Source organism: Montipora foliosa, chromosome 12 (assembly GCF_036669935.1).
Source record: "Montipora foliosa isolate CH-2021 chromosome 12, ASM3666993v2, whole genome shotgun sequence".
NCBI classification, from domain to species: Eukaryota; Metazoa; Cnidaria; class Anthozoa; order Scleractinia; family Acroporidae; genus Montipora; species Montipora foliosa.
Window position 1 is genome coordinate 21,160,234 of NC_090880.1, and position 9,686 is coordinate 21,169,919.

Sequence of the window (9,686 nt, forward strand, 5' to 3'; positions counted from 1 at the left end):
CATTTTCATTTTGCAAGCCCAGCTGCGCAATTTAAGTCCAGGTTGATGTATTACAGTACAAACAAGTACAGTAAACAGAAATTTGTAAACTGATAAGTTCATTTCGCGAAGACTCATCGATCCTAGAGTCTTAAATCAATTAAGGCAAAATTTGACATAAAAAAATGATAAAGTAGAAAAATCATCTGAAGCGAGACATGGATAACACCTACTCGCAAAAATTCCAGTCCAAAGCGATTCGAAGAGCAACATGAATTTCGCTTATGTATTTTAATCAAAATCGGCATCTTATTCAGTATATTAACATAATCGTCATATCACATATTGAATACCCGGCTTGAAATGACCGTACATCTCGAGGGCTAGAGTGTTTGAGACTTATCGTTAACTACTGGTCCTTCTTCGTTAAAACTTTGCTTGTCAACGGTTTAATTTTCTTAACGATATGGAAGTGCTTTCCAATTTGAATGCGGTAAAACACAAAACAAGGTAATGCCTGTGTCCTACAACAACAGAAACACAGGTAAATTGAAAGCAATTTCATCGGCAGCCAACTTGTCAGAGCTTGTCAGAGCAGGTTCTTAGCTTGCCTCTGATTGGTTAAGAAAAGTTAAAAGCTTGAGTCGAAATTTTTATGGCAATCATCAAGTATAGCAATATAAAAACCAAGCCAAGAGAAATTACTTTTATCACTCGAGGAAGGAATTTAAATAAATTAAATAAACCGAAGATGTCTTGTCTCTGTGAAAAAGTCTAATCGAAAACACGTGTAATTCTCTATGATTCGTTTAAAAACACAAAGACATCATTACATCTCACCCCCTCCTCTGTTTCGGAAACTCGTTGAAAACACCTATTTGTAATCAGTGTTTCTGATCAACAGGATATCATATATACGCTAGATTACAGTCCATGTTTTCCCTCTCGTTCTCCGGTTGAACAGCTTTGAACGAAATAACCCGCTTTCTCTCAGTTAATACTTCTTGTGGTTAAAATGATATATTCTGACAGCAATCTGACACTTAAAGGAAAACTAAAAAACGCTAGTAAAGTGAAAGAAAATATATTTTTATGAAAAAAAATAAAAAGAAAAATTGCCCCTTGATTTGAGTTTCCCGAAGCATATCTTTATAAGCGGTCCCCAGCCGCTGCCATCTCAGAGGACAGTCAAAAGTGGAAAGAAAACATGGAGCATGGCGAGAAATATTAAGTTATGTTGTTTCCCTTGAGCACCATTTTTCCCTCAGATTTTCGAGCATCAAATCTTGAAGCATTTATTAAATCATCAGAATGCACTAAAGTAAGGAAAGGTGGTCGAATACGATCTCGCCGACTTTCTCGCCATTTGCAGCTGTCAACCGAAGATTAGAGACTGAAAACCTTGTTTCTCAACTCACAGGCTCTAGTGACAGTCCGGGAGGAAAAAAAAAGTCTCGAAAAGTCGTTAAACTAAGTGTAGTCCCAAAATCTTTCCTCTGTCTGCAACGAACGAAAATTCTTATCTTGGCTCTACTACTGTAGGATGCGCCGAAAACATATAAAGTAAATTGAATTCTGATGTTACTGATGTAACTTCGGAAAGACAGTGTTTCGTTAAATCGGACTTCTACTGCAATTACTAAAACTAAAACAGCTAACTGTAAACTCATAGTTAAATTATTTCCTTAAAATTCCATTTTTTTATTTTTATTTTGTCAGCATCAGACGCCAAACTTCAGTAATCTTTTCGTGTCCCCGGAAAAAATATTGCTTTTCAGCGGAACCTGAAATTTCCCGCTCAGTATGAGGCCTCGAAACCCAACACCAGACTCGTTAAAATTAATTAATAGCTAACATTTTCATTTTTATTTTTAAATTTTTTTTGTTTCATTCAGTGAGTGTGAGTTTTTTTTTGGCAAAACTCTCCTCTCTTTCAACACGAAAGCGAACCCTTTGTTTCATATTAGGAGCCCCGCCATGATGCAATTCCATTAACACTTATTTTCTCCCCAGTAAAAATAAAGGGGGCCAGTCCAAACAACGAAGATGATAACTATAGTGTATTCCTTCAGTTTTCTGTCTTTACGTCGCTATTTGCGATCGAGCCCAACGTCAAAATTATCTATCTGTAAGTGGTTTGTCTTATAACATCCTTGGACTGCCTGTACCATGTTTGGCGAATAATTTTTGTTTATTTTAACTTTTCGTGTTTATCCTAGTAGGAATACGCATTTTATTTTTGCATTACTTGGACCTTTTTTTTTTAAAATAACCTGTCAAACGATCCTATGACAATCGAGAAAGCAGGTGGCAATATAGAGACGGAGAAATGGCATGTTTTCGCCAACTGAATCAAAGAGCGTGTACGATGAAAGACTCTTCCAGAGCGTGCTCGCCACAGCTAGGTTAATTATTTGTCGAGGCACTAAAAATTAAGGACTTTTGAGTGGCCATATTTCGCAAGACCTGATTTTCGTCATTTTCGGCTGAAAACGAAAATAACACGCCGCTTTATTTTTCAGAAAAATGAATTTTTGTGCCAGTGCGACGAGCCAACGCGCGAGGCAGCTGGCATTGAGCAGCCAGCTCAGTGCAAACTACATGTATGACACTTGAAAACGATTGGTCCTGATCTGACCCAAGAACTGTGAATCCCAGAAAGGACAAAAACGCTGGTTGGAAAAAACATGTTCTTGGGCTAATACTCTTGCAAATAAGATATGTTATTTTCCAACTGGGAGGCAGGTCGCTTGATAGCGGATGCATGCCGCAGTAAGCGACTTACAAACTGAACGTTTCAAAGAGAAATATTTTTATTTGAATGTTGTTCCCAAGCCTCTTGTCTAAAAAAATGAAACTTATTTTTGTATGTAAATGGATCGATCGATGTCATAAAAATGGACGGGACCTGTATTACATGAGGTGAGCCGAGCCCAGCTTGGGCTCACTGATTTAGAATCATGTGTCGTAACAACAACAACAACAACAACAACAACAACAACAGGTGGAAAGACGTTTGTTGTTATTAAAATTCACCATTCTACAATTTAAAGAAGCCTTAAGGTTTGCTATCATATACATCGCTTTCTTAATTTAAAACATAAAAAGCTGCGTGGGCTGTCTCAGAGAACGCGATTCAAGGCCGGTTTACACGGTGCGACTTGTCGGCCCGATTTTTGTCGGCGGCTTTGAAAAAAATCGGGCCGACACAAAAAAATCTGTCAGTCGCACTCACACGGAAAAATATCCGCCCGGTTGGCCAGGATCCCCGGAGGGGGCACTTTAGGAATTCCTGGGTGGGGATGTGCCACTGGGACCCTGGAACCCTTAGCCTATACCAGAGCTAGTTCAGCTGAATTTTGCTACCCTATACTAGAGTAAATAAACTCCCACCGATTTCCGTCTAAATTCCAATTCTTGACAGTTAATAACATCCAGAGGTCTTTCATGATAGCCATTTATTGACACTGTCGAGGCTGAGTTACGTAAACTTAAATTTTGCCGATTTGATTTTTTTATATTCTTGAGTGTGATTTTCTGGTTTCCTTAGTCTTGATAAAATCTTCAACCAACTGGTCAGTTTCATGAAAAATGATACCCTATTCTAGACCGAAAGGCTATGATTTATATATTCTATACTAGAGTAAACTGCTTGAAAACCATACCCTTCACAGCGGCACATACCTATATAGTCCATATATGGCAGTACACCCCCCGGGCCAGGATCCCGGCATCGTAATGCCGGCCTGATCCCAGCTAATCATGTAATCGCAAACTTTATTTTTGATATTTTTCTCAGAGGTGCCGGGATCTCGGCTAAACAAGCCAGCACACCTAACAGGGCCAGCCCGGCTTACGTATTCTTTGTAGGATTCGATACCGTGCCCTCTTGGAAAAAGAAAAATAATAATCTTCTTCGCGTCAAGTATCATCATTTGCGTTTCATCAGCGAGAACGTTAACATGGGACAATTCAGTTGTACACTCGCTTAATTTTCGCGCATATGCATCCCAATTTTTGTGATATCAAATTTCCGCGATATATTATTAGTTCGCAATCGTGAAATTTGCGAAAAGAAAGTTTCGCAAAAATTAAGGATAATAAAGTATCGAGGATTTCTTTCTTGTCATTTGATATGAGCGGGAGGCCAAAAATAAATTTCTGAAATGGTACTTGGCCTGGTGACTGTCATTCTTGGTCATTTAAAAGCTGATTAAGTAGCTAACAGATTACAGGAACACCGTATACGAATAATTTAGTGTTAGATGGTCAAGAGATGCTGGCTTTTAAGTTCGTCATAAATTGTAAAAGACGTAAATGGGTCTTAAATCTTAGCCTTTTAAGGTTGCATTCATAAAAGAATAAAACTGTTTCACGTAAAAGTTTTGTTACTAGAGAGATTAAGCATGACGCCGTTTAGGCCGAACGGCAAACGTCGTGAGTGAAATTAGGGTTTTGCCAAAAATGTAAGAACCCTGCTTGATATTAGCTCATTTTTGTCCTGTTAGCTCCAGATATCAAGAAACATTCTCAAAGTAACGAGACAAGTTAAAATGAGAGAAATTTCATGCTTTTAACACAAGCAGGATCCTGCCGTTTCAAGTTTGCCTTTGGCCGTAAACGTCATGCTTAACCTGTCTACTAACAGATTACCTAAGCTGACAGAGGTCGTTAGATTTTCAAATCTGTCAATTGAAAACAGAAAAAAAGCACTCTAGGGGTGCGTTCGATTGACCCTGTTTCGGAATAAGAATACGTGGTGTGATGATTTCAAACTGTATGTTTGGCGTTTTGAAGCGACAAGTATAATAAAGATATATTTAAAATAGCATTTTAGCGGGGTGTTGACAATTTTAACGTGAATCTCCGTAAAAGCGAAGGATTTCTAACTTCTATTCCATGTATGCCTATTGCGGAATTACGGTCAATCGAACGCGCCCTAAATGTGATATCTAACCGCGATGTGTCTGTTTAATGAAACCACTCTAAGTATTTTCTCTTTAATTTACTCGAGGACCGGAGGTTATAGGGCTACCAGTACTCTCATTAGTGGTTTGCCACATGACCAGAAAAGGACCAGTACGGTGCCACAGCGGATTTGGACCCCCCCCCCCCCCCCGCGGATTTTGACCCACCGGTTCAGGGGCCCGTTTCTCGAAAGTTCCGAAAAGTTTACGAGCCATTTTCGGGTGTCACAATTTCCTTTGTATCTCAAGAACGGAGAGGATTGAAGTCGTCAAACTTCACAGTTATTTTTTTTTTGTAAATGGTTTGAACCCGGGAGTCATATCATTAAGTAAAGTACGATCGTCCGGGTGAGTGTAGTCCTGAGAAGGACTGTTTGAGATGACACTGACTGACGTTTCGACCACCTGAGCGGAAGTCATCTTCAGAGTCAAGTCAAGTCACTTGACTCTGAAGATGACTTCCGCTCAGGTTAAAAGATCGGCTCTCCAAAATAAGCGGTTAGCAGTTTCACAAATGGCTTTTCGGGCCCGAAAAGTTTTCGGGACTTTCGAGCAACGGGCCCCAGATCCGCTAGCAGATATGGACCCCCTTTCGCGGATAAAAAGGCGTTCTCTTGATTCAGGTAATGAAATTCCTTTGCATATTGATTTTTGAGTTGCAAACAGTTACAAATCAACAGTTATAAACGGAATGATTACTATACTCACTCTTGCATGCGAGGGACACTTTTAAACACGTTTAGTGTAAGCTAAGTTTATTTGTCAAACTTAATATAACTGTTTATTCTTTTGTGTTATAGCAATTGTTCTATTTATGAAACCGCGGAATTTCTCTCCCATCTCTTTCTCACCTCAAAGTAAGTCTGTTAGAATAAATATCAAGAATGGTTCTTTTAAAGCGCCGACCATTTAAAATATCAATTGAAAGAAAAAGAACTTTAGAAAAACAATGCTTTCAAAGACAAGAGTTACAATTTGCATTGATTTCACTTTACGAAATGTTGCAGACCGTGATTTGAACAACTTTTACTGAAACTCAAGTTTTCGGGAAAATTTGAAAATTAATACGAGAAAATTTGAAAATTAATACGAGAATTCATGACTTGACAAGTTTGGTTACAAAAAAGGACAAATCTTCTGAAGCCATGTAGTCAACAAGTAATCCGTGCACCGGTGGCTCTGTTGGTTGAGCACCGAGCAGTCTCGCGGAAAGTCGTGAGTTCAACTCCGGCCGGACCAACACACAGGGTCTTTAAATAACTGAGGAGAAAGTGCTGCCTTTGTAACGACATCGGCGAATGGTTAGATTTTCAAGTCTTCTCGGATAAGGATTATAAGCCGGAGGTCCCGTCTCATAACCCTAGGGTATAAATTCTGGGGGGACGTTAAAGAATCCACACTCTATTCGAGAAGAGTAGGGCATGGAGTTCCCGGTGTTGTGGTCTGATCTATATGGATATAGAGGTTAGAAAGTAACCCATTGGGATGAAAATTCTGTTCCTCCCCCCTCCCTTGATGAATTGTGGCGAATAAAGTAAAACAACTTCTAAGAATGCGTCTTTCAACCAAGAGGTGTTACTTCAAAGAGTGGCACCTCCTTTGTGGAAGCGCATACCATTCAAACTATCAAATGGAAGAAAAAGCAACGCTTTTTGCAAAAGCCTCAGCGCGTGCTTTCAACAACTTTAACTAATTATAAAGCTTAAGTTTGGCTTTGCTTTTTTTTCCTTATTAAAAATATAACTTGACCAGTTTGGTATTCCAACCTTTGGACTGGATCTACAATTAGCATGAAGTGGAGGCTAATGCGGGCAAATTAATTTTCATTTGAAAAGATTTGCACACATTAGCGTCCATCAGAAACCCATAAGGGTTGAACCGTGTAACGGCCCCTTGTGTGCTGGGAAACAAGCTTCGGAATATTCAATTTGCTAAGTACCATATTCGGAACAACAAGAGCGAAGGGTTTCCAAATATGGTACTTAGCACTGAGACATTCAACCAATCAATTCGCACTGAATATTCGGAAGCTGTGAACGCGCGTTACACGTTTCAACCCTTATGGGTTTCTGCGTCCATTCCATGCTAGATCCAGCCCAAGTGCGTTATTTAAGCTTCTGTCAGAAAGGAGTTAAAATTCGCTTCTACACACTTTACGAAATGCCGCCTCGAATGCTTTAATCAACAAATTAACTGATTTAAATCTTTTCCTCGAGTTTCCCCGATCCGAAATCTAACTCTGTCTTGATAAACAGTTAAATAAATAAGCTGTAATATGAGGGGGGGGGGGGGGGGGGGGACGGGGGGAGAGAGGCTACATACCCGGGAGTCCAAATCCGTCAGCGGATTTGTGACGGGGGGTCCAAATCTAGGTCCAAATGCGCTAGGACAATTCCAGCTGAGTTATTTGCTTCAGTTTGGAGAAGACGAGGCTGTTGCTCCATGTACACTGAATTACAGGGGTTCGTGTGTACCGTGGGAAGGTGACCGTTATTTGCCACAGGTGAAAAGACCTGGGTAAACGACGTACAATAGCTATGAAGAATTCTTGTAGCTCAATAGTTTAGAGCATCCGTTGTGTGGTGTTCATTAAATCAGCCGCAAACCCCAAAGGATCGTACAAGGAACAGATGGAGGCAACGATTCCTCGTTTTGCTTCTGGTCGATGCAACTTCTCGATTTAAGGAGGCCATGGGTTCGCGAACCGCTGCCAAGCAACAGATCATAAAAAAGACCTCGAGCACAACCTCCTGTAGCCTGCGAACGCAGACGTATTTCCGGCTTAGCGGTGATGTCTCTAAAAAGGCTCGCGGTGTATGAGGCCACCGAAGCAGAAACAGCCATAAGTCAAAAAGCGACTTTGCCAAGTGCTGGCATATGTAGACGTATACGTCACCGAAAGCTGAAAATTTGAAAAAGACGTTGGAAACAGTGCAAAGACCAAGACAATAAAAAAAAAAGACAAGGCGACAAAGTTATAATGAAAGACTGTTAACGCATTTTTAAATTATTGTAGGTATTTGCATTCTAAATAGATAGATTATGGTGGAAACTGAATTTGTGGCTGTTTCGATTGTTTCGCTGGTAAACTTCGTTTCGGTGTTTCGATGGTTTCGTTCTGGTAGTTTCGTTTCGGTGATTCGGGTTTTAGTACATGCCACCGGCGACATGTGCCCTCAGGAATCCGACGACAAGGACATCGCCCTGAAAAGCTGGTCTTTATTTAAAGGGGCTATGTCACGTTATTTTAGGGTGCTGTTTGGGGAAATCTTTAGTTTATCCCGAGTTTAAACTTAAAAAAAAAAAAAAGATTATATGTGGAATTTCTTTGCGGAAAATTTATCGTTACATCACAAAAAAGATGACTCTGAACAAAAAAATAACCTTTATCCAGGCGATTTGCCATAAACTTGAAAAACGTCGGGCCGACTTTTTTTCAAGATTAGCCAAATGCAATCCGTTTTAATCAAGACAGGATGATCGAGGTAAGAGAATGGATCCCCCATACAAAATGATAGGCCCGATAGTTTTTGTTGTTCAACAGTTTTAAGTGTAATAAACATTTAGCACTAAAGACTGCAATGCCGTGTGACGATTTAAGTTGGATCAACACAGACAGCGATAAGCATAAACACACAACTGTTAGGACAGATCAAACAATGTTCACGAAGGCATTCTCTTCAAAATGGAACTACGGTCGGCCAAACCTAGCATGATCAGTGCTCAAACTAGAAAGCAGACGCAGATACTGAGCTGTTTCGCGCTTTTATACTCATCACTGTTTGTGTTGATCCAACGTAATGCATAGATCGTTACACGGCATTGCAGTCTTAGTGATTCCAACATTCACACGCTCTTCAGCGATTTGAGACAAAAATCTCCTCAAGTAAACAATAACAGCTTGCCGTTAAGTTGATTGGAGTTTTTGGCTGGTGTTAAATCACGTTTGATTCACACTATTGACTGGTTTGTGACTTAATTTTTACATGCGCGACCTGCCAACCGCAGGCACTTCACGCGGCACAAATAACCTCGAAATGAAAGTGTCGAATATTTTGTCGATAGAGACCATGCCACACCACGGCTGTGCCGGTGAGTGCTATCATAGCGCTGACTAGAGTCACCAAAGCATTACGAGATGACCCTTGGTGGCGAGTCTACTGGTGGCGATTTGGTGGTGGCGAGATGACTCTTGGTGGTATGGGATTTTGCCCGACTTTGAACCACTGCTGCGGAGCTAAAAAGGGTCGGATTTCCACAGTGAAAGTGTCTTTTAAAAGACATTTGTACTGAGATTATTTTCATGAAATATAAAGGACAGATTCAGGTTACAACGGCCATAAACGAATTTTTAAGATTTCATACAAACCCTTCTAAACTCATCACGGCAAATTGCCGCGAAATTGGAAGCAACTTATTATCTGAATTTACGGACGTCATACCTTCCTAATGGCCTTATTTTCTGTTGAATGAATGATATCAATAACACTTGGAAATCTGTCTCTTTTCAGTGGCGCTACAGCGGTTCAAAGTCGGCCAAAATCGCATTGCTGATGGAAAAATATTTTGTCGATCGACACTTTCCTGTAAACTTCCATCTGCTCTTCCTAAAAACTGTATATCAATATTTATTTACTTTTGCATCAATATTTGTTTTGCATAAAGCAGGGTAACAAAATCTGCACCTTGCTTAGTTCGCATTTTTTGAGCGTTAAAATAGAAGTTTCGATTCTTTGTTTC